The sequence below is a fragment of the Podarcis bocagei genome (assembly GCF_964188305.1).
Source record: "Podarcis bocagei genome assembly, chromosome: 13".
Taxonomy (NCBI): Eukaryota; Metazoa; Chordata; class Lepidosauria; order Squamata; family Lacertidae; genus Podarcis; species Podarcis bocagei.
The window spans coordinates 566,681-593,361 of NC_138138.1; positions in this window are offsets into that span (position 1 = coordinate 566,681).

Sequence of the window (26,681 nt, forward strand, 5' to 3'; positions counted from 1 at the left end):
CCTCTTTCGATTGAGATTAATTTAAACAACCTATGTTTGATTTTGGCTGATAATAAACATTTCACTGCGATTTTTGGTTGAATGTCCATTCTTTTTGCTTTGGTTGTGTGATTCTAGTGCAACCCCAAAAAAACACCACGCAAATTCAAATAAGCCCTCTCGAAGCTTATTCGTCTTCTGGAAGAAGCATATGGAAGAGGAAATATGGTGTTTCCTTATTTTGGTCGCATTACATTCACTTTGCGATTTTTGGGTAAATGTGCATTAACACCAAAGAACAGGACTTTTTAATAAGCAAAATCCAAGATTCTTCTTTCTATGTAGACGGAACCCAAAACAACCTGTCTTGCGTTGATTATGCTTATGATACTTCGATTTTCTATTTGTGGGTGAATGAAAACCGAGTGCAATCCAAGCTTCTTCTCCCTCTTTCAATTGAGATGAACCAAAACACCCATGCTTGATTTGGGCTGATAACATACATTTCGCTCTGCGATTTTTGGTTGAATGTGCATTCTAACCCCAAAAACACTTATTTGAAATAAGCCCAATCAGAGCGTTTTCATCTTCTTCCTATGTAGATGGAAGGCAAAAGACCGTATTCTTTCTAAGGATATGGAATCGGAAGTATGCCGTTTTGTTATTTTGTTCTCATTACATACACTTTGCAATTTCAGGGTAAATGTGCATAAACTCCCTAGAACAGGATTTTGAAATAAGCGAAATCCAAGATTCTTCTTTCTATGTAGATGGAACCCAAAACAACCTGTTTTGCTTTCTTTAGGCTTTGGAATTTGTGGGTGAATGAACACCTAAAGAGCAATCCAAGCTTATTCGTCCTCTTTCTATTGAGATTAACTAAAACACCTATGCTTGATTTGGGCTGATAACAAACATTTCACTCTGCGATTTTTGGTTGAATGTGCATTCTAACCCAGAAAACACCAATTTGAAATAAGCCCAATGAGAGCGTTATCATCTTCTTTTTATGTAGATTGAACCCAGAACACCTTTTTGCTTTGGTTAGGTGATTCTGGTGCACACCCAAAAAACACCACGCTAATTCCAACTCTATGATTCTATGATTCTATGAATTGAAATAAGCTCAATCGAAGCTTATTCGTCTTCTTTATATGGAAGCGGAAATATTTCGTTTTGTTATTTCGGTCTCATTACACACACTGCGATTTCTGGGTAAATGTGCATTAATTCCAAAGAACACGATTTTGAAATAAGCGAAATCCAAGATTTTTCTTTCTATGTAGATGGAAACCAAAACAACCTGTTTTGCGTTGTTTATGCTTATGACACTTTGCTTTGCAGCTTGTGGGAAAATGAACACCGAAAGAGCAATCCAAGCTTATTTGTCCTCTTTCTATTGAGATTAACTAAAACACCTATGCTTGATTTGGGCTGATAACAAACATTTCGCTCTGTGATTTTTGAATGTGCATTCTAATCCCAAAAACAGCTATTTGAAATAAGCCCAATCAGAGCGTTTTCATCTTCTTTCTACGTAGATGGAACGCAAAACACCTTATTGCTTTGTTTGGGGGTGATTCTGGTGCTCACCCAAAAAACACCATGTAAATTCCAACTATGATTCTATGAGTCTATGAATTGAAATAAGCCCAATCGAAGCTTATTCCTCTTCTTTCTGTGCATATGGATGCGGAAATATGGCGTTTTGTTATTTTGGTCTCATTACATACACTTTGCGATTTCTAGGTAAAAGTGCATTAATACCAAAGAACACGACTTTGAAATAAGCGAAATCCAAGATTCTCCTTTCTATGCAGATGGAACCGAATACCTGTTTTGCTTTCTTTAGGCTTATTACACTTTGCTTTGTTATTTGTGGGTGAATGAACACCGAAAGAGCAATCCAAGCTTATTCGTCCTCTTTCGATTGAGATTAATTTAAACAACCTATGTTTGATTTTGGCTGATAATAAACATTTCACTGCGATTTTTGGTTGAATGCATTCTTTTTGCTTTGGTTGTGTGATTCTAGTGCAAACCCAAAAAACACCATGCAAATTCAAATAAGCCCTCTCGAAGCTTATTCGTCTTTGGAAGAAGCATATGGAAGAGGAATGGTGTTTCTTTATTTTGGTCGCATTACATTCACTTTGCGATTTTTGGGTAAATGTGCATTAACACCAAAGAACACGACTTTTTAATAAGCGAAATCCAAGATTCTTCTTTCTATGTAGACGGAACCCAAAACAACCTGTCTTGCGTTGATTATGCTTATGATACTTCGATTTTCTATTTGTGGGTGAATGAAAACCGAGTGCAATCCAAGCTTCTTCTCCCTCTTTCAATTGAGGTGAACCAAAACACCCATGCTTGATTTGGGCTGATCATACATTTTGCTCTGCGATTTTTGGTTGAATGTGCATTCTAACCCCAAAAACACTTTTTTGAAATAAGCCCAATCAGAGCGTTTTCATCTTCTTCCTATGTAGATGTAAGCCAAAAGACCTTTTTGCTTTGGTTGTGTGATTCTGGTGCAAACCCAAAAAACACCACGCTAATTCCAACTATATGATTCTATGATTCTATAAATTGAAATAAGCCCAATCGAACCTTATTCGTCTTCTTTCTACGAATATGGAATCGGAAATATGCCGTTTTGTTATTTTGGTCTCATTACATACACTGCGATTTCTGGGTAAATGTGCATTAACTCCAAAGAACATGATTTTGGGACTTCCGGGTTGGCGCCATCGCCGAATGGCGGACTCCCTCCGAGCTCCGGAGGGAGTCTGCTGGGCAGGGGCTGGGTCCTACCGCGCAGGCGACGCGGGGACCCTCAAAAACCACGGGCACGGAGCCCGTGGACATGGGGACTCGGCTGGTACCGTCAGCGCCCTCCCGACTCGTGAAGGAGCCTTTTTAAAGGCTACGGATCGGGTGCCGGGGAGCGGCGTGGTACTGTGAGTCTATCGCTTCCCCTGCCGAGCGCAGCCGCATGCCATTCGTCGGAGAGCGCTGGCTTCTTCCATTGGAAATTCGGACATTTAACAACAACCCGTGAGTTAAATGTAACCGGGTATAAAAGGAGAAAAAAAGGATTTTTTTTCGGATTCGGCACGAGCGGGGGGGATCTAAAAAGGAAGTCAGTCCCCTCCCTGATTGTAAACATGCTAAAACAAGGACTGAGAAACCAAGATCGATTCAGAAGTTTATTGCTGACAAAAAATATCAATTCCACGATGGGATACTACAAGAATTGTGCTGGAGGAGAAAAGTCGAGGGTGAGAGGGAAAAGGCAACCCCCCCCCTGGGAACCGGGGCGATTCGGAGAACCTGGCGGAGAGAGATGGAGAGTTTGACAGCTGTCAAAGTAGCTGTCAAATCTTGAGAATACAAAGAGGACTTTGTTACAAGTATTTTGCTGGTTAATTTTGTTACAATTGGATATAAATATGGATACAAAATGTCGGGGGGAAAAAGAAACAACAACTTGACTTTTGGATTAGAGGACACAAAGTTATTGCAACCCCCCTAGAGGGGCTTTGGAAAACTACTCCGGGATGTGTACTGGTCTTAGCTCCTGGGAAAGTAGCAAAACTGAAATATTGTTTTGTCTACAGAGGTGACAACACAATAGAATCTTTCTATTGAAGCAAGGTAGGAACTGGACGTAAGTTTTTGTTCCTGAATAACAAACCTCTGTAGAGATACTAGATTTCGGAATAAGAATGGTTTTGCAGCTGAACAAGACAGAAACCTGAGAAAGTAAGAAACAAAAGAGCAAAGGACCAACTACGCCACGGAAAGAACAATGGGAGGAGCAACAATGACCAAGGGAAATTAAAGGCCTCTATTAGACTGGATTTTTGAAATTAAACATTATCAAAACAAGCAAATTCAAAGAAAACCGGCAAGATGGATTGAGGAAAATTTGGCTGTGGACTTGAGACCTCCAGGCCGACAACATACAGACTGATGGACATGGGGAATCCAAACCGGGGAAGGGAGGGGGAATTCTAGAATCCAAAGGCTATGTAACCAACTTTTGGAATCTTTTTCTATCTTCTATCTTTTATCTTTCTATATAACTTTGGTATTTTGATTTAACATGTTTTGGAAAAAAGGGGAATTCGTGGAAGGAAACGGGGCAGTTCTTGGGGGAAAAATCTTTGTTCTATTTTGTTAAAGATGAGGAGTGATGCTAAGATTGTAATTTAAATTGGCTAATAGGTACAACACATTAGGTTTAAATTAGGAATGAGAACTTGTGGAACCAACGTAGGGAAAGGGGAATACAGTCGGGAGGGGGAGGAGGGAGTCCCAGAAAGAAGGTTATGAAATTAAGGGTTTAAAATTGGTCTTTCTTTTTCTTTCTTTTCTTTATCTTTTCTATTTTTTCTATTCTGTGATTATTGGAAATTTTAATAAATATGATTATAAAAAAAAAACCAAAGAACATGATTTTGAAATAAGCGAAATCCAAGATTCTTCTTTCTATGTAGAGGGAACCCAAAACAACCTGTTTTGCTTTTTTTACGCTTGGAATTTGTGGGTGAATGAACACCTAAAGAGCAATCCAAGCTTATTCGTCCTCTTTCTATTGAGATTAACTAAAACGTCTATGTTTGATTTGGGCTGATAACACACATTTCGCTCTGTGATTTTTGGTTGAATGTGCATCTAACCCAAAAAACACCAATGAGAGCGTTATCATCTTCTTTTTATGTAGATGGAACCCAAAACACCTTTTTGCTTTGGTCGTGTGATTCTGGTGCACACCCAAAAAACACCACGCTAATTCCACCTATGATTCTATGAATTGAAATAAGCTCAATCGAAGCTTATTCGTCTTCTTTCTACTCATATGGAAGCGGAAATATGTCGTTTTGTTATTTTGGTCTCATTACATACACTGCGATTTCTGGGTAAATGTGCATTAACTCCAAAGAACATGATTTTGAAATAAGCGAAATCCAAGATTCTTCTTTCTATGCAGATGGAACCGAATACAACCTGTTTTGCTTTCTTTAGGCTTATTACACTTTGCTTTGTTATTTGTGGGTGAATGAACACCGAAAGAGCAATCCAAGCTTATTCGTTCTCTTTCTATTGAGATGAATTTAAACACCTATGGTTGATTTTGGCTGATAAAAAACATTTCACTCTGCGATTTTTGCTTGAATGTGTATTCTTTTTGCTTTGGTTGTGTGATTCTAGTGCAAACCCAAAAAACACCCTGTGAATTGAAATAAGCCTCAAAGCTTATGCGTCGAAGCTTATGCGTCTTCCATATGCGGAGAAAGAAGCGGAAATATGGTTGTCAGGGCTGCTTCCAGATCCTAGCTCACAGAGGATCACGCTAGCCAGCGTTCACTTTATAAAAGTCTTTATTGAGTTACAGTTTCCAATTCCAAGCTGCAGCGTGCAGCCCTACGTCTTATCAGCTAGACCGGCGAAGCTCCGTCTGAGTCCCCGCCTCCTGTACACCAACTTAATACCCTAGCCTTACTCCACCTTTTCCGCCTTTCCTTTCTTCTCTGGATCCCTCTGCCCCCCGTGGTCTCTTCCTTCCGGGACTCTTCTGACGCTGACCCCCCGGACTCTTCTCCCTCTTTGCGGCGGGCTTTAGGACCTGGCTCCCTTTCCGGGCTGCTTACTGTGCCGCCTTCCTGTGCATTTGAACTTGGCGCGCGCGCCCAACCTTCCACTTTCCGCTTGACCGTTTCTTCGCTCTCCGATGGAGGTGTGGCCACTCCTGACTCATGCCCTCCCCCCTGCGGCGAGCCGCCGTATCCCGATGCCTGGCGCCCTTCCTCCCCACTGCGCTCTGTTGGGGACGTTGGCCCCGATTTCCAACTGCTGCTCTCTGAACCCCCTTTTGTCCCTTCTTCCTGGGGTGTCCCCCTAAGCTCCCCCCTTGCTCTGGTCACTGGCGCTCCTTTCTGTGAATCTTCCGATTCACTGGAAAGACTCGGAGATCTCGGGTCGTCGTCATCGCTCATCTTTCCTTCGGACTCCTCCCCCTCGCTCTCTGTTTCCTCCCTTGCCCTCGCCTCTGCTCCTGAACCCCTGACAATGGTGTTTTGTCATTTTAGGCTCATTACACTCACTTGGCGATTTGTACATTAGAACCAAAGAACACGACTTTGAAATAAGTGCAATCCAAGATTCTTCTTTCTATGTAGATGGTATCCAAAACAACCTGTTTTGCTTTGTTTATGCTTATGACACTTCGATTTGCAGTTTGTGGGTAAATGAATACCGAAATGCAATCCAAGCTTATTCGTCCTCTTTCGTTTTTTTTTATAAATATTTTTTATTGCTTTTTTCCAGGGTCAATAACATAAACAATATCTCAACAAAAGCGGTTTTACAGAAAGAAGAAAGAAAAAAATAAAAAAGAAGAACATATTCATATTTTCCATACAATTTTTCATGATCCACTGGACTTCCCCACATCCTCCGCCCCCTGCATTCTTTACAATAAAAATGACAGCAAATTGTTACCTTGTTTCATGCGTTTTTTCTTTTTTCGTCTAATTATCTTTAGATTTAGAATACTTATTATTAATTCACTTTTCCCCATCGTCGGTCCTAATATAGAGACATTACTCTAAACTTTAGTTCTTTCATAATTATAACCTAATTTCCACCATTCTCAAATTTAATTACTGAAGCTAATTTCACCAAAACTTAGCAAATTTTCAACATTCATATAACTTATAATATTTTTGTAAATAGTCCTTAAATTTTTTCCAGTCCTCTTCTATTGCTTCTTCTCCCAGGTCTCGGATTCTGCCAGTCATTTCAGCTAATTCCATGTAGTCAATCAGTTGCGTCTGCCACTCTTCCAGCGTGGGTAGCTCTTGTGTCTTCCAAAGTTTAGCTATAAGGATTCTTGCTGCTGTTGTTGCATATAGAAAGAAAGTTCTGTCCTTCTTTGACACTCTCTGGCCCACAATGCCCAAGAGGAAGGCCTCTGGTTTCTTGTGAAAGGTATACCTAAATACCTTTTTCAACTCGTTATATATCATTTCCCAGAAGGCCTTCACCCTCGGGCATGTCCACCAGAGGTGGAAGAACGTTCCTTCAGCCTCTTTACATTTCCAACATTTATTATCAGACAGATGATACATCTTTGCTAACTTGACTGGGGTCATGTACCACCTATATACCATTTTCATAATGTTTTCTTTCAAGGCATTACATGCCGTGAATTTCATACCGGTGGTCCATAACCTTTCCCAGTCTTCAAACATAATGTTGTACCCAATGTCTTGTGCCCATTTTATCATGGCTGATTTAACTACCTCATCTTGTGTGTTCCATTTAAGCAGCAAGTTATACATTCCCGAGAGCACTCTCGTCTTTGGTTCAAGTAATTCTGTTTCTAATTTTGATTTTTCCACCTGGAAACCAATTTTTTTATCCTTTTTGAAAATCTCTAGGATTTGGGCGTAGTGAAACCAGTCTCGCACCTTTCCTTTCAATTTTTCAAAACTCTGCAACCTCCAAGTATCACCAACTCTTTCTATTATCTCACAGTATTTTACCCAGCCACTCTCCATGTTACGTAGTTTTATGGCCTTGGCCTCCGTCGGTGATAACCACCTCGGAGTCTTGTTTTCAAGTAAGTCTTTATATTTAGTCCAGACAATAAATAAAGCTTTCCTGACAATATGGTTTTTAACCAATTTGTGAATCTTCACCTTGTCGTACCACAAATATGCATGCCAACTGTCAGGGGTTCAGAAGCAGAGACGCAGAGAAGGGAGGAGACAGAGAGCGAGGGGGAGGAATACGAAGGAAAGATGAGTGGGGATGACGAACCGAGATCGCCGAGCTTATCCAGTGAGTCCGAGGATTCCCAGAAGGGAGCGCCAGCGGTCAGAGCAAGGGGGGAAAGCAGGGGGACACCCCAGGAAGAAGGGTCCAGAGAGGAATCAGAGAGCAGCAGTTGGAGATCGGGACCCACGTACCCAGCCGGGAGCAGCGGGGAGAAAGGGGACCAGATATCGGGTTCCGGAGGCTTTCAGAAGGAGGGAGGGCATGAGTCAGGAGTAGTCACGCCCACCTCGGGGAGCGACGAAACGATCAAGAGGAAGGTTGAGAGTTGGGCGCGCGCGCCAAGTTCAAATATAGCGGAAGCTGGCGCAGTAAGCAGCCCAGAGAGTGAACCAGGTCCCAAAGCCCGCCGCAAGGAGGCGGAAGGGTCAGGGGGGTCCGCGTCAGAAGAGAGTAGGAAAAAGGAGACCCCGGGGGGCAGAAGGACCCAGAGACGGAGGGAAAGGCGCAGGAGGTGGAGCAAGGCTAGGGTATTAAGCTGGTGTGCTAGAGGCGGAGACTCAGACGGGTCTTCGCCGGTCTGACCTAGAAGAAGTAGGGCTGCATATTGCAGTTTGGAAATGGAAGCTGTAATCCAATAAAGACTCTTTTAACCTGAACGCTGGCTAACGTGGTCCTATGTGAGCTGGGACTGAGTGGCAGCCCTGACAGTAAGACCCGTCTCTTTTAAGCTTCGGACACCTGATACCTCGCAGCGGAGGCAGAAGCAGCTAGAGGAGGAAATTGGTGTTTGGGAGCGAGCTCACAACGGTTGGCAGATATGACGGAAGCAGAGAAAATTTCAGCGCTGCAACAGGCAGTGACCCAATTGAACGCGGAGGTACAGGCATCCAAGAAAAGGGAGGAGGATGCGGCAGCCGCCTACAGAGATCTCCACGCCAGGTTTGAAGCATTGGTTAAGCATGGGCAGCCAGGACCCAGACCGGAGGGGGTTGGGTTGGCACGGAGAGCAGGAGGGCTTGTGGCTCACTTCGATGGGAATTTACAACAGTACCCCAATTTTCGAGCAGACGTAATGTGCGCACTGCAACTGCTGGCGAAAGACTTTAGGGATGAGGAAGAGAAAGTGGGGTTTATACTATCCCATTTGCATGGGGATGCTAAAGCGTGGCTACGCAATTTGTGGAGGGATAAAGATCCGGCACTTCAGAATGCAGATGCCTTTATCAAAGCGATGGATGCGTGCTTTTTATCTACCATTGACGTGGATCTTGCCCGACGGGAGATTCATGGACTGAAACAAGGGAGGGCGAGCGTACGCCAGTATCACGCCCGCTTTTTTGCGCTGGTCAGTGCCTTGGAATGGGACCGGGATTCGCCCCCAGTCAGAGACCTATTCTGGGAGGGTTTGAGCAGTGCTGTTAAAGACGAAATTGCGAGGGGGGAGAGGCCCCGGAGCACGCAGGAGGTGGTCCAAAGGGCGCTGACTGTGGGGGTGAGGCTGGAAGAACGTCCATGGTGCAGAGACGAAGGACGTGGAGGGTGCGAAGCAGCGAGAAGTTTCTCTTTCGTTCCCAGGGACGCTACGCGTGCGCAATCTACACCTCCGCCAGGAGGGGGAGTGGAACCTATGGAGGTGGGAGGAGCCAGGGCTCAGTCAGCTACCAGAGCCCCTGCACCGGCGGCAGTCAAGACTAAACCTCCTAGAGGGACCAGGAAGTGTTATATATGCGACAGCTCTCAACACTTGGCGAAAGAGTGTCCCCAGAGGAGCTCCAAGCACACTGCAGCCTCCGCAACGGTGAAAGCGGCCACGCAACACAGCGAACACCAGCAGGGAAACGACGATGTCTGGCTGGAGACAGAGGCACTGGGGCCCAGCCAGACGCATCACTGAAGCAGTCCCCAGCGATCTTGCAACCCACAGACCCCCTCCCACCCAAACCAGTAGTGCAACTCACAGCATCTCTCCAGCTGCCCGATGGCGTCACTATCGAAGTCCCGCTTTCTGTGGATTCTGGAAGCAACGCAGACTTTATAGCACAGGATTTTGTGGAGCAGCACGCTATACAGCTATTACCGGCCACTCTGCCCCTGCAAGTCGTCACAGTGGATGGCAGAGAGTTGCTGGGGGGGCAGGTGGTGAAGCAAACGCCGCCAATGGTGATGCGCCTTGGCAACCACAGGGAAGTCATCAGTTTTAACGTCACACGACTGTCGGACACACCAATTGTGTTGGGCATGAGTTGGCTGGACAGGCACAGTCCGACACTGGCTTGGTACCAGCGACAGCTGATCTTCGGCTCCTCTTACTACGCAGAACACTGCATCCTGCCCGGACAGGAGGGAGAGGAGGAGGAATCACAACTGCAGTTGGGAACGTTGCAAGCACTCCCCCACAAATACGCAGACTTTCTGGAGGTCTTCTGCGAGAAGGAGGCAGACAAGTTACCACCGCACAGGCAATATGACTGCAAGATTGACCTCCTACCAGGGGCAATGCTACCGAAGGGGAGGCTGTATTCCATGTCTGAGGATGAACTACAGGAACTCAAACAGTTCATAGATCACAATTTGGAGCACGGTTTCATCCGGGAGTCCAGGGCAGTAGGGGGCAGTCCTGTTTTCTTTGTGAAGAAGAAGGACACGCCCCAAAAGAGGCTGGTGGTGGATTTTCGCCTCTTGAACAAGATGACCAAGCCCTCTGATTTCCCCATGCCCAGGATTGACGACCTACTGGCGACGGTGCGCAAGGGACGCGTGTTTACCAAGTTGGACCTGCGAGGGGCGTACAATCTCATCCGCATGAGGGAGGGCGATGAGTGGAAGACAGCCATGTTCACGCCTCTGGGCACCTACGAGTACAGAGTGATGCCGTTCGGATTGCAAAACGGTTCTCACTGTTTTCAAGCTTTCATGCATCATGTGTTGGCGGGACTCCTCTACAAGAAGTGCGTCTGCTTTCTGGATGACATCCTGATATTCTCCGAGTCGCAGCAAGCGCATGACCAAGACGTTCGGGAGGTGCTGGAGAGGTTGCAGCAGCATAGACTGTACGCCAAACTGGAGAAGTGCCAGTTCGACACGACGGAGGTGGATTTCTTGGGTTACAAGTTGTCGGACAAGGGGCTAGCCATGGACAGCGCCAAGGTGCGAGCGGTGTTGGATTGGAAGAGCCCGCGCAACCGGAAGGAGGTCCAGCGGTTTGTCGGCTTCGCCAACTTCTATCGCAAGTTTATCAAAGGGTTCGTGATGCAGACGGCGGCTATTACGGACACGCTAAGCTCCAAGAAAAAGAAATTCGTCTGGACGGAGCAGGCAGAGCAGTCCTTTCAGGCACTCAAGCGTCTCTTCGCGTCAGAGGAGCAACTGCTGCATATCGACCCCAGCAGACCGATGCGGGTAGAGACAGACGCGTCCGATAGAGCAGTGGGAGCTGTCCTGCTGCAGAGGGACCCACAGGGGGTCTGGAGACCGGGAGCGTTCTACTCCAGAAAGCTCAGCAAGTCGGAGCAGAACTACACCATCTGGGACAGGGAGTTGCTTGCCATTCATGCAGCCTTCAAGGCGTGGAGGCACTTCCTGATCGGCGCCAAGCACACGGTGCAGGTCTGCACGGACCACAAGAATCTGGAGCACTGGCGCATGGCGAAGTTCCTGAACCAGAGGCAGATACGTTGGGCGGAGTTCTTTGCTGACTTCGATTTCCGAATAGAGTACGTCCCAGGCGACACCAACATCATGGCGGATGCACTGTCCCGAAAACCGCAATACCTCGAAGAGGCGACGCCAGCGGCAGCCATGCACATCTTCGCGCCAACAGCGTGGGCGTGCGCTTCAGCCACAGTTGACCTGGATGCGGTGCGGCGGGCGTTGCAGGACGACTCATTCGCGCAGGCGACGATGGCCGAGGTGCACAAGGGCACGGCGAAGAGAGACGAGTTCCAGATACGGGACGGCTTGCTCTTACGTAAAGGGGCCATCTACGTGCCGGGAGATGAACTTCGCGCCAAGGTACTGCAGCAGTTGCACGACGCACCCACGGCCGGGCACTTTGGCACGGAAAAAACGGTGGAATTAGTCGCAAGGGACTTTTGGTGGCCCAGACTGAGAGGGGAAGTCGCGGACTACGTCGCGAGGTGCGACACCTGCCAGAGGGCCAAGCCGGTGCACAAACCACCGGCGGGACTGCTCGAACCGCTGCAAACGCCGTTTGAACCGTGGGAGAGGGTGGCCCTGGACTTTGTCACGGATCTACCCAGCTCGAGAGGCAAGACGGCTGTACTAGTGGTGGTGGACTTGTTCACCAAGATGGCACACTTCATACCGTGTGCGAAGGTGGCCACGGCAGAACAAACAGCCAAACTGTTCATAGATCACGTGTTCAAAGTGCACGGGCTGCCGCGGTCTATACTGTCCGACCGCGGTCGCCAGTTCATCTCGAATTTCTGGCAGAAGCTGATGGGCTTCCTGAACGTCAAAATCAACCTGACATCAGCGAGACACCCGCAGACCAACGGGCAAGCGGAGAGGGTCAATGCCATCATGCAGCAGTACCTGAGATGCTATGCCAATCAACAGCCTGCGACGTGGGTGGATTACCTGCCGCTCGCCGAGTTCGCCTACAACAACACGAAGCACGTGTCCACGGGGGTGACACCGTTCTTCGCCAACAATGGGAGGAATCCCAGAACCTTCCCGGGACTGGACAGAGTGGGGGAAGGGGAACCGCAGACGGCGGACGCTTTCGCGTCTGAGTTGCAGGAGGTCCACGATCAACTCCGACGGCAGCTGGAGCTAGCGAAGCGCGCATACAAGGTGCAAGCGGACGAGCACAGGCGGGTTGGCGAAGAGATCCGAGTGGGAGACTGGGTCTGGTTGGCAGCCCACGCAGTGCCGACCAGATCGTTAGCCAAAAAGAAGTTGGGGCACAAGCAACTCGGTCCATACCAAGTCGAAGCGCAGATCAACCCAGTAGCTTTCAGGCTGGTGCTACCGGAGGGTTCCAGGATGCATCCGGTGTTCCACAGGTCGGTGCTCACTCCCTACAGGACACCTCACAGGTTCCAGGAACCAGGAACAGCACCGAGTCCGTCTCAGGAGCGGTCGGAGGCGGGAAGATTGCCACAGCAGGACCCCATCAACGAAGTCACGGAGATTTTGGACTCCAGATGGGGGGAAGACGGAGTGGAATACCTCCTAGCCAGAGAGGGCACCCGGGCTAGTGCTAATAGCTGGGTGCCAGACTACGCTTTGGAGGAACCCCTGCTCAAGGACGAGTTTCATGCCCTTTTCCCACACAGACCCATGCCAGCAGGCTTCTTCGACGACTGGTTGTTCACGCCCACACTTTCCTCCAGCACGTTCCATGGCTTCGACTCGGACGGGGAGCCCGCACAGCGCACACATTCCCCAGAGGGGTCACCGGAGGGTTCGGCGTCCGACACCTCGTATTGGTGGGACGATCGGCCAGAGGAGCAGTGGCGCCAGAGGTGGCTGGAGATGCCAGGTCAAGCGACCGACGCAGAGACTGACATGGACGTGTGCGGGGAGGATCTCGGTTTCGAGCATGGCGGCACTGAAATGGAGGCGGAGCAGCTCACCGTTGACGAACGCGAGGAGGAAGACTCGGAGGTCTTCAGTTGGCGGCCAGCAACGAGGAGCGAACTGTATCCGGCATTCACTCCTGTGATGATGGAGCACCCTGCAACCACCCTTGAAAGTGGGGAGGGGGGAAGGGGGGGCTTCGAGGGGGGGATGGATGTCAGGGGTTCAGAAGCAGAGACGCAGAGAAGGGAGGAGACAGAGAGCGAGGGGGAGGAATACGAAGGAAAGATGAGTGGGGATGACGAACCGAGATCGCCGAGCTTATCCAGTGAGTCCGAGGATTCCCAGAAGGGAGCGCCAGCGGTCAGAGCAAGGGGGGAAAGCAGGGGGACACCCCAGGAAGAAGGGTCCAGAGAGGAATCAGAGAGCAGCAGTTGGAGATCGGGACCCACGTACCCAGCCGGGAGCAGCGGGGAGAAAGGGGACCAGATATCGGGTTCCGGAGGCTTTCAGAAGGAGGGAGGGCATGAGTCAGGAGTAGTCACGCCCACCTCGGGGAGCGACGAAACGATCAAGAGGAAGGTTGAGAGTTGGGCGCGCGCGCCAAGTTCAAATATAGCGGAAGCTGGCGCAGTAAGCAGCCCAGAGAGTGAACCAGGTCCCAAAGCCCGCCGCAAGGAGGCGGAAGGGTCAGGGGGGTCCGCGTCAGAAGAGAGTAGGAAAAAGGAGACCCCGGGGGGCAGAAGGACCCAGAGACGGAGGGAAAGGCGCAGGAGGTGGAGCAAGGCTAGGGTTTTAAGCTGGTGTGCTAGAGGCGGAGACTCAGACGGGTCTTCGCCGGTCTGACCTAGAAGAAGTAGGGCTGCATATTGCAGTTTGGAAATGGAAGCTGTAATCCAATAAAGACTCTTTTAACCTGAACGCTGGCTAACGTGGTCCTATGTGAGCTGGGACTGAGTGGCAGCCCTGACAGTAAGACCCGTCTCTTTTAAGCTTCGGACACCTGATACCTCGCAGCGGAGGCAGAAGCAGCTAGAGGAGGAAATTGGTGTTTGGGAGCGAGCTCACAACGGTTGGCAGATATGACGGAAGCAGAGAAAATTTCAGCGCTGCAACAGGCAGTGACCCAATTGAACGCGGAGGTACAGGCATCCAAGAAAAGGGAGGAGGATGCGGCAGCCGCCTACAGAGATCTCCACGCCAGGTTTGAAGCATTGGTTAAGCATGGGCAGCCAGGACCCAGACCGGAGGGGGTTGGGTTGGCACGGAGAGCAGGAGGGCTTGTGGCTCACTTCGATGGGAATTTACAACAGTACCCCAATTTTCGAGCAGACGTAATGTGCGCACTGCAACTGCTGGCGAAAGACTTTAGGGATGAGGAAGAGAAAGTGGGGTTTATACTATCCCATTTGCATGGGGATGCTAAAGCGTGGCTACGCAATTTGTGGAGGGATAAAGATCCGGCACTTCAGAATGCAGATGCCTTTATCAAAGCGATGGATGCGTGCTTTTTATCTACCATTGACGTGGATCTTGCCCGACGGGAGATTCATGGACTGAAACAAGGGAGGGCGAGCGTACGCCAGTATCACGCCCGCTTTTTTGCGCTGGTCAGTGCCTTGGAATGGGACCGGGATTCGCCCCCAGTCAGAGACCTATTCTGGGAGGGTTTGAGCAGTGCTGTTAAAGACGAAATTGCGAGGGGGGAGAGGCCCCGGAGCACGCAGGAGGTGGTCCAAAGGGCGCTGACTGTGGGGGTGAGGCTGGAAGAACGTCCATGGTGCAGAGACGAAGGACGTGGAGGGTGCGAAGCAGCGAGAAGTTTCTCTTTCGTTCCCAGGGACGCTACGCGTGCGCAATCTACACCTCCGCCAGGAGGGGGAGTGGAACCTATGGAGGTGGGAGGAGCCAGGGCTCAGTCAGCTACCAGAGCCCCTGCACCGGCGGCAGTCAAGACTAAACCTCCTAGAGGGACCAGGAAGTGTTATATATGCGACAGCTCTCAACACTTGGCGAAAGAGTGTCCCCAGAGGAGCTCCAAGCACACTGCAGCCTCCGCAACGGTGAAAGCGGCCACGCAACACAGCGAACACCAGCAGGGAAACGACGATGTCTGGCTGGAGACAGAGGCACTGGGGCCCAGCCAGACGCATCACTGAAGCAGTCCCCAGCGATCTTGCAACCCACAGACCCCCTCCCACCCAAACCAGTAGTGCAACTCACAGCATCTCTCCAGCTGCCCGATGGCGTCACTATCGAAGTCCCGCTTTCTGTGGATTCTGGAAGCAACGCAGACTTTATAGCACAGGATTTTGTGGAGCAGCACGCTATACAGCTATTACCGGCCACTCTGCCCCTGCAAGTCGTCACAGTGGATGGCAGAGAGTTGCTGGGGGGGCAGGTGGTGAAGCAAACGCCGCCAATGGTGATGCGCCTTGGCAACCACAGGGAAGTCATCAGTTTTAACGTCACACGACTGTCGGACACACCAATTGTGTTGGGCATGAGTTGGCTGGACAGGCACAGTCCGACACTGGCTTGGTACCAGCGACAGCTGATCTTCGGCTCCTCTTACTACGCAGAACACTGCATCCTGCCCGGACAGGAGGGAGAGGAGGAGGAATCACAACTGCAGTTGGGAACGTTGCAAGCAGTCCCCCACAAATACGCAGACTTTCTGGAGGTCTTCTGCGAGAAGGAGGCAGACAAGTTACCACCGCACAGGCAATATGACTGCAAGATTGACCTCCTACCAGGGGCAATGCTACCGAAGGGGAGGCTGTATTCCATGTCTGAGGATGAACTACAGGAACTCAAACAGTTCATAGATCACAATTTGGAGCACGGTTTCATCCGGGAGTCCAGGGCAGTAGGGGGCAGTCCTGTTTTCTTTGTGAAGAAGAAGGACACGCCCCAAAAGAGGCTGGTGGTGGATTTTCGCCTCTTGAACAAGATGACCAAGCCCTCTGATTTCCCCATGCCCAGGATTGACGACCTACTGGCGACGGTGCGCAAGGGACGCGTGTTTACCAAGTTGGACCTGCGAGGGGCGTACAATCTCATCCGCATGAGGGAGGGCGATGAGTGGAAGACAGCCATGTTCACGCCTCTGGGCACCTACGAGTACAGAGTGATGCCGTTCGGATTGCAAAACGGTTCTCACTGTTTTCAAGCTTTCATGCATCATGTGTTGGCGGGACTCCTCTACAAGAAGTGCGTCTGCTTTCTGGATGACATCCTGATATTCTCCGAGTCGCAGCAAGCGCATGACCAAGACGTTCGGGAGGTGCTGGAGAGGTTGCAGCAGCATAGACTGTACGCCAAACTGGAGAAGTGCCAGTTCGACACGACGGAGGTGGATTTCTTGGGTTACAAGTTGTCGGACAAGGGGCTAGCCATGGACAGCGCCAAGGTGCGAGCGGTGTTGGATTGGAAGAGCCCGCGCAACCGGAAGGAGGTCCAGCGGTTTGTCGGCTTCGCCAACTTCTATCGCAAGTTTATCAAAGGGTTCGCGATGCAGACGGCGGCTATTACGGACACGCTAAGCTCCAAGAAAAAGAAATTCGTCTGGACGGAGCAGGCAGAGCAGTCCTTTCAGGCACTCAAGCGTCTCTTCGCGTCAGAGGAGCAACTGCTGCATATCGACCCCAGCAGACCGATGCGGGTAGAGACAGACGCGTCCGATAGAGCAGTGGGAGCTGTCCTGCTGCAGAGGGACCCACAGGGGGTCTGGAGACCGGGAGCGTTCTACTCCAGAAAGCTCAGCAAGTCGGAGCAGAACTACACCATCTGGGACAGGGAGTTGCTTGCCATTCATGCAGCCTTCAAGGCGTGGAGGCACTTCCTGATCGGCGCCAAGCACACGGTGCAGGTCTGCACGGACCACAAGAATCTGGAGCACTGGCGCATGGCGAAGTTCCTGAACCAGAGGCAGATACGTTGGGCGGAGTTCTTTGCTGACTTCGATTTCCGAATAGAGTACGTCCCAGGCGACACCAACATCATGGCGGATGCACTGTCCCGAAAACCGCAATACCTCGAAGAGGCGACGCCAGCGGCAGCCATGCACATCTTCGCGCCAACAGCGTGGGCGTGCGCTTCAGCCACAGTTGACCTGGATGCGGTGCGGCGGGCGTTGCAGGACGACTCATTCGCGCAGGCGACGATGGCCGAGGTGCACAAGGGCACGGCGAAGAGAGACGAGTTCCAGATACGGGACGGCTTGCTCTTACGTAAAGGGGCCATCTACGTGCCGGGAGATGAACTTCGCGCCAAGGTACTGCAGCAGTTGCACGACGCACCCACGGCCGGGCACTTTGGCACGGAAAAAACGGTGGAATTAGTCGCAAGGGACTTTTGGTGGCCCAGACTGAGAGGGGAAGTCGCGGACTACGTCGCGAGGTGCGACACCTGCCAGAGGGCCAAGCCGGTGCACAAACCACCGGCGGGACTGCTCGAACCGCTGCAAACGCCGTTTGAACCGTGGGAGAGGGTGGCCCTGGACTTTGTCACGGATCTACCCAGCTCGAGAGGCAAGACGGCTGTACTAGTGGTGGTGGACTTGTTCACCAAGATGGCACACTTCATACCGTGTGCGAAGGTGGCCACGGCAGAACAAACAGCCAAACTGTTCATAGATCACGTGTTCAAAGTGCACGGGCTGCCGCGGTCTATACTGTCCGACCGCGGTCGCCAGTTCATCTCGAATTTCTGGCAGAAGCTGATGGGCTTCCTGAACGTCAAAATCAACCTGACATCAGCGAGACACCCGCAGACCAACGGGCAAGCGGAGAGGGTCAATGCCATCATGCAGCAGTACCTGAGATGCTATGCCAATCAACAGCCTGCGACGTGGGTGGATTACCTGCCGCTCGCCGAGTTCGCCTACAACAACACGAAGCACGTGTCCACGGGGGTGACACCGTTCTTCGCCAACAATGGGAGGAATCCCAGAACCTTCCCGGGACTGGACAGAGTGGGGGAAGGGGAACCGCAGACGGCGGACGCTTTCGCGTCTGAGTTGCAGGAGGTCCACGATCAACTCCGACGGCAGCTGGAGCTAGCGAAGCGCGCATACAAGGTGCAAGCGGACGAGCACAGGCGGGTTGGCGAAGAGATCCGAGTGGGAGACTGGGTCTGGTTGGCAGCCCACGCAGTGCCGACCAGATCGTTAGCCAAAAAGAAGTTGGGGCACAAGCAACTCGGTCCATACCAAGTCGAAGCGCAGATCAACCCAGTAGCTTTCAGGCTGGTGCTACCGGAGGGTTCCAGGATGCATCCGGTGTTCCACAGGTCGGTGCTCACTCCCTACAGGACACCTCACAGGTTCCAGGAACCAGGAACAGCACCGAGTCCGTCTCAGGAGCGGTCGGAGGCGGGAAGATTGCCACAGCAGGACCCCATCAACGAAGTCACGGAGATTTTGGACTCCAGATGGGGGGAAGACGGAGTGGAATACCTCCTAGCCAGAGAGGGCACCCGGGCTAGTGCTAATAGCTGGGTGCCAGACTACGCTTTGGAGGAACCCCTGCTCAAGGACGAGTTTCATGCCCTTTTCCCACACAGACCCATGCCAGCAGGCTTCTTCGACGACTGGTTGTTCACGCCCACACTTTCCTCCAGCACGTTCCATGGCTTCGACTCGGACGGGGAGCCCGCACAGCGCACACATTCCCCAGAGGGGTCACCGGAGGGTTCGGCGTCCGACACCTCGTATTGGTGGGACGATCGGCCAGAGGAGCAGTGGCGCCAGAGGTGGCTGGAGATGCCAGGTCAAGCGACCGACGCAGAGACTGACATGGACGTGTGCGGGGAGGATCTCGGTTTCGAGCACGGCGGCACTGAAATGGAGGCGGAGCAGCTCACCGTTGACGAACGCGAGGAGGAAGACTCGGAGGTCTTCAGTTGGCGGCCAGCAACGAGGAGCGAACTGTATCCGGCATTCACTCCTGTGATGATGGAGCACCCTGCAACCACCCTTGAAAGTGGGGAGGGGGGAAGGGGGGGCTTCGAGGGGGGGATGGATGTCAGAGACGCAGAGAAGGGAGGAGACAGAGAGCGAGGGGGAGGAATACGAAGGAAAGATGAGTGGGGATGACGAACCGAGATCGCCGAGCTTATCCAGTGAGTCCGAGGATTCCCAGAAGGGAGTGCCAGCGGTCAGAGCAAGGGGGGAAAGCAGGGGGACACCCCAGGAAGAAGGGTCCAGAGAGGAATCAGAGAGCAGCAGTTGGAGATCGGGACCCACGTACCCAGCCGGGAGCAGCGGGGAGAAAGGGGACCAGATATCGGGTTCCGGAGGCTTTCAGAAGGAGGGAGGGCATGAGTCAGGAGTAGTCACGCCCACCTCGGGGAGCGACGAAACGATCAAGAGGAAGGTTGAGAGTTGGGCGCGCGCGCCAAGTTCAAATATAGCGGAAGCTGGCGCAGTAAGCAGCCCAGAGAGTGAACCAGGTCCCAAAGCTCGCCGCAAGGAGGCGGAAGGGTCAGGGGGGTCCGCGTCAGAAGAGAGTAGGAAAAAGGAGACCCCGGGGGGCAGAAGGACCCAGAGACGGAGGGAAAGGCGCAGGAGGTGGAGCAAGGCTAGGGTATTAAGCTGGTGTGCTAGAGGCGGAGACTCAGACGGGTCTTCGCCGGTCTGACCTAGAAGAAGTAGGGCTGCATATTGCAGTTTGGAAATGGAAGCTGTAATCCAATAAAGACTCTTTTAACCTGAACGCTGGCTAACGTGGTCCTATGTGAGCTGGGACTGAGTGGCAGCCCTGACAGTAAGACCCGTCTCTTTTAAGCTTCGGACACCTGATACCTCGCAGCGGAGGCAGAAGCAGCTAGAGGAGGAAATTGGTGTTTGGGAGCGAGCTCACAACGGTTGGCAGATATGACGGAAGCAGAGAAAATTTCAGCGCTGCAACAGGCAGTGACCCAATTGAACGCGGAGGTACAGGCATCCAAGAAAAGGGAGGAGGATGCGGCAGCCGCCTACAGAGATCTCCACGCCAGGTTTGAAGCATTGGTTAAGCATGGGCAGCCAGGACCCAGACCGGAGGGGGTTGGGTTGGCACGGAGAGCAGGAGGGCTTGTGGCTCACTTCGATGGGAATTTACAACAGTACCCCAATTTTCGAGCAGACGTAATGTGCGCACTGCAACTGCTGGCGAAAGACTTTAGGGATGAGGAAGAGAAAGTGGGGTTTATACTATCCCATTTGCATGGGGATGCTAAAGCGTGGCTACGCAATTTGTGGAGGGATAAAGATCCGGCACTTCAGAATGCAGATGCCTTTATCAAAGCGATGGATGCGTGCTTTTTATCTACCATTGACGTGGATCTTGCCCGACGGGAGATTCATGGACTGAAACAAGGGAGGGCGAGCGTACGCCAGTATCACGCCCGCTTTTTTGCGCTGGTCAGTGCCTTGGAATGGGACCGGGATTCGCCCCCAGTCAGAGACCTATTCTGGGAGGGTTTGAGCAGTGCTGTTAAAGACGAAATTGCGAGGGGGGAGAGGCCCCGGAGCACGCAGGAGGTGGTCCAAAGGGCGCTGACTGTGGGGGTGAGGCTGGAAGAACGTCCATGGTGCAGAGACGAAGGACGTGGAGGGTGCGAAGCAGCGAGAAGTTTCTCTTTCGTTCCCAGGGACGCTACGCGTGCGCAATCTACACCTCCGCCAGGAGGGGGAGTGGAACCTATGGAGGTGGGAGGAGCCAGGGCTCAGTCAGCTACCAGAGCCCCTGCACCGGCGGCAGTCAAGACTAAACCTCCTAGAGGGACCAGGAAGTGTTATATATGCGACAGCTCTCAACACTTGGCGAAAGAGTGTCCCCAGAGGAGCTCCAAGCACACTGCAGCCTCCGCAACGGTGAAAGCGGCCACGCAACACAGCGAACACCAGCAGGGAAACGACGATGTCTGGCTGGAGACAGAGGCACTGGGGCCCAGCCAGACGCATCACTGAAGCAGTCCCCAGCGATCTTGCAACCCACAGACCCCCTCCCACCCAAACCAGTAGTGCAACTCACAGCATCTCTCCAGCTGCCCGATGGCGTCACTATCGAAGTCCCGCTTTCTGTGGATTCTGGAAGCAACGCAGACTTTATAGCACAGGATTTTGTGGAGCAGCACGCTATACAGCTATTACCGGCCACTCTGCCCCTGCAAGTCGTCACAGTGGATGGCAGAGAGTTGCTGGGGGGGCAGGTGGTGAAGCAAACGCCGCCAATGGTGATGCGCCTTGGCAACCACAGGGAAGTCATCAGTTTTAACGTCACACGACTGTCGGACACACCAATTGTGTTGGGCATGAGTTGGCTGGACAGGCACAGTCCGACACTGGCTTGGTACCAGCGACAGCTGATCTTCGGCTCCTCTTACTACGCAGAACACTGCATCCTGCCCGGACAGGAGGGAGAGGAGGAGGAATCACAACTGCAGTTGGGAACGTTGCAAGCACTCCCCCACAAATACGCAGACTTTCTGGAGGTCTTCTGCGAGAAGGAGGCAGACAAGTTACCACCGCACAGGCAATATGACTGCAAGATTGACCTCCTACCAGGGGCGATGCTACCGAAGGGGAGGCTGTATTCCATGTCTGAGGATGAACTACAGGAACTCAAACAGTTCATAGATCACAATTTGGAGCACGGTTTCATCCGGGAGTCCAGGGCAGTAGGGGGCAGTCCTGTTTTCTTTGTGAAGAAGAAGGACACGCCCCAAAAGAGGCTGGTGGTGGATTTTCGCCTCTTGAACAAGATGACCAAGCCCTCTGATTTCCCCATGCCCAGGATTGACGACCTACTGGCGACGGTGCGCAAGGGACGCGTGTTTACCAAGTTGGACCTGCGAGGGGCGTACAATCTCATCCGCATGAGGGAGGGCGATGAGTGGAAGACAGCCATGTTCACGCCTCTGGGCACCTACGAGTACAGAGTGATGCCGTTCGGATTGCAAAACGGTTCTCACTGTTTTCAAGCTTTCATGCATCATGTGTTGGCGGGACTCCTCTACAAGAAGTGCGTCTGCTTTCTGGATGACATCCTGATATTCTCCGAGTCGCAGCAAGCGCATGACCAAGACGTTCGGGAGGTGCTGGAGAGGTTGCAGCAGCATAGACTGTACGCCAAACTGGAGAAGTGCCAGTTCGACACGACGGAGGTGGATTTCTTGGGTTACAAGTTGTCGGACAAGGGGCTAGCCATGGACAGCGCCAAGGTGCGAGCGGTGTTGGATTGGAAGAGCCCGCGCAACCGGAAGGAGGTCCAGCGGTTTGTCGGCTTCGCCAACTTCTATCGCAAGTTTATCAAAGGGTTCGCGATGCAGACGGCGGCTATTACGGACACGCTAAGCTCCAAGAAAAAGAAATTCGTCTGGACGGAGCAGGCAGAGCAGTCCTTTCAGGCACTCAAGCGTCTCTTCGCGTCAGAGGAGCAACTGCTGCATATCGACCCCAGCAGACCGATGCGGGTAGAGACAGACGCGTCCGATAGAGCAGTGGGAGCTGTCCTGCTGCAGAGGGACCCACAGGGGGTCTGGAGACCGGGAGCGTTCTACTCCAGAAAGCTCAGCAAGTCGGAGCAGAACTACACCATCTGGGACAGGGAGTTGCTTGCCATTCATGCAGCCTTCAAGGCGTGGAGGCACTTCCTGATCGGCGCCAAGCACACGGTGCAGGTCTGCACGGACCACAAGAATCTGGAGCACTGGCGCATGGCGAAGTTCCTGAACCAGAGGCAGATACGTTGGGCGGAGTTCTTTGCTGACTTCGATTTCCGAATAGAGTACGTCCCAGGCGACACCAACATCATGGCGGATGCACTGTCCCGAAAACCGCAATACCTCGAAGAGGCGACGCCAGCGGCAGCCATGCACATCTTCGCGCCAACAGCGTGGGCGTGCGCTTCAGCCACAGTTGACCTGGATGCGGTGCGGCGGGCGTTGCAGGACGACTCATTCGCGCAGGCGACGATGGCCGAGGTGCACAAGGGCACGGCGAAGAGAGACGAGTTCCAGATACGGGACGGCTTGCTCTTACGTAAAGGGGCCATCTACGTGCCGGGAGATGAACTTCGCGCCAAGGTACTGCAGCAGTTGCACGACGCACCCACGGCCGGGCACTTTGGCACGGAAAAAACGGTGGAATTAGTCGCAAGGGACTTTTGGTGGCCCAGACTGAGAGGGGAAGTCGCGGACTACGTCGCGAGGTGCGACACCTGCCAGAGGGCCAAGCCGGTGCACAAACCACCGGCGGGACTGCTCGAACCGCTGCAAACGCCGTTTGAACCGTGGGAGAGGGTGGCCCTGGACTTTGTCACGGATCTACCCAGCTCGAGAGGCAAGACGGCTGTACTAGTGGTGGTGGACTTGTTCACCAAGATGGCACACTTCATACCGTGTGCGAAGGTGGCCACGGCAGAACAAACAGCCAAACTGTTCATAGATCACGTGTTCAAAGTGCACGGGCTGCCGCGGTCTATACTGTCCGACCGCGGTCGCCAGTTCATCTCGAATTTCTGGCAGAAGCTGATGGGCTTCCTGAACGTCAAAATCAACCTGACATCAGCGAGACACCCGCAGACCAACGGGCAAGCGGAGAGGGTCAATGCCATCATGCAGCAGTACCTGAGATGCTATGCCAATCAACAGCCTGCGACGTGGGTGGATTACCTGCCGCTCGCCGAGTTCGCCTACAACAACACGAAGCACGTGTCCACGGGGGTGACACCGTTCTTCGCCAACAATGGGAGGAATCCCAGAACCTTCCCGGGACTGGACAGAGTGGGGGAAGGGGAACCGCAGACGGCGGACGCTTTCGCGTCTGAGTTGCAGGAGGTCCACGATCAACTCCGACGGCAGCTGGAGCTAGCGAAGCGCGCATACAAGGTGCAAGCGGACGAGCACAGGCGGGTTGGCGAAGAGATCCGAGTGGGAGACTGGGTCTGGTTGGCAGCCCACGCAGTGCCGACCAGATCGTTAGCCAAAAAGAAGTTGGGGCACAAGCAACTCGGTCCATACCAAGTCGAAGCGCAGATCAACCCAGTAGCTTTCAGGCTGGTGCTACCGGAGGGTTCCAGGATGCATCCGGTGTTCCACAGGTCGGTGCTCACTCCCTACAGGACACCTCACAGGTTCCAGGAACCAGGAACAGCACCGAGTCCGTCTCAGGAGCGGTCGGAGGCGGGAAGATTGCCACAGCAGGACCCCATCAACGAAGTCACGGAGATTTTGGACTCCAGATGGGGGGAAGACGGAGTGGAATACCTCCTAGCCAGAGAGGGCACCCGGGCTAGTGCTAATAGCTGGGTGCCAGACTACGCTTTGGAGGAACCCCTGCTCAAGGACGAGTTTCATGCCCTTTTCCCACACAGACCCATGCCAGCAGGCTTCTTCGACGACTGGTTGTTCACGCCCACACTTTCCTCCAGCACGTTCCATGGCTTCGACTCGGACGGGGAGCCCGCACAGCGCACACATTCCCCAGAGGGGTCACCGGAGGGTTCGGCGTCCGACACCTCGTATTGGTGGGACGATCGGCCAGAGGAGCAGTGGCGCCAGAGGTGGCTGGAGATGCCAGGTCAAGCGACCGACGCAGAGACTGACATGGACGTGTGCGGGGAGGATCTCGGTTTCGAGCACGGCGGCACTGAAATGGAGGCGGAGCAGCTCACCGTTGACGAACGCGAGGAGGAAGACTCGGAGGTCTTCAGTTGGCGGCCAGCAACGAGGAGCGAACTGTATCCGGCATTCACTCCTGTGATGATGGAGCACCCTGCAACCACCCTTGAAAGTGGGGAGGGGGGAAGGGGGGGCTTCGAGGGGGGGATGGATGTCAGGGGTTCAGAAGCAGAGACGCAGAGAAGGGAGGAGACAGAGAGCGAGGGGGAGGAATACGAAGGAAAGATGAGTGGGGATGACGAACCGAGATCGCCGAGCTTATCCAGTGAGTCCGAGGATTCCCAGAAGGGAGCGCCAGCGGTCAGAGCAAGGGGGGAAAGCAGGGGGACACCCCAGGAAGAAGGGTCCAGAGAGGAATCAGAGAGCAGCAGTTGGAGATCGGGACCCACGTACCCAGCCGGGAGCAGCGGGGAGAAAGGGGACCAGATATCGGGTTCCGGAGGCTTTCAGAAGGAGGGAGGGCATGAGTCAGGAGTAGTCACGCCCACCTCGGGGAGCGACGAAACGATCAAGAGGAAGGTTGAGAGTTGGGCGCGCGCGCCAAGTTCAAATATAGCGGAAGCTGGCGCAGTAAGCAGCCCAGAGAGTGAACCAGGTCCCAAAGCCCGCCGCAAGGAGGCGGAAGGGTCAGGGGGGTCCGCGTCAGAAGAGAGTAGGAAAAAGGAGACCCCGGGGGGCAGAAGGACCCAGAGACGGAGGGAAAGGCGCAGGAGGTGGAGCAAGGCTAGGGTATTAAGCTGGTGTGCTAGAGGCGGAGACTCAGACGGGTCTTCGCCGGTCTGACCTAGAAGAAGTAGGGCTGCATATTGCAGTTTGGAAATGGAAGCTGTAATCCAATAAAGACTCTTTTAACCTGAACGCTAGCTAACGTGGTCCTATGTGAGCTGGGACTGAGTGGCAGCCCTGACACCAACCAAAAGCATTATTGAACCCTTCCAGGTCTAGGACATCAGTGTTTTCTAGTAAGAACCAGTCTTTCATCCAGCAGAAGGATGCAGCCTCATAGTATAACCTTAAGTCCGGCAGGGCAAATCCCCCTCTTTCTTTTGCGTCTGTTAATATTTTAAATTTTATACGGGGCTTTTTGCCCTGCCAGACAAATTTTGAGATATCCCTCTGCCATTTTCCAAAACATTCCACTCTGTCCACGATCTGTAGGGTTTGAAACAGAAACAACATCTTTGGCAATACATTCATCTTTACAGCTGATATCCTTCCCAACAAGGAAAGTTTTAGTCTTGACCAAATTTCTAAGTCCTTTTTAATTTCTGACCAACATTTTATATAATTATCTTTAAATAAATCCAAATTTTTACCAGACAAATTAACCCCTAGATATTTCACTTTTTTGACCACGATCAACTCAGTCTCCTTCTGAAACCCCTCTATTTCTAAAGGTGTCAATTTTTTTGCCAGAACCTTAGTTTTTTGTTTATTCAACTTAAATCCCGCCACCCGACCAAACTCATGGATTATTTCTAAAACTCTTTTTGTGCTAGACTCTGGCTCCTGTAATGTTAAAACTAAGTCATCTGCAAAAGCTTTCAGTCTGTATTGTTTTTCTCCGACCTGTATTCCTTCTATCTGCTGGTCCTTCCTCACCAAATTCAGCAACACCTCCAGGACAGAAATAAATAAAAGAGGTGATAGGGGGCACCCCTGTCGTGTCCCTTTTTCAATTTTGAACTCTTCTGTCACCA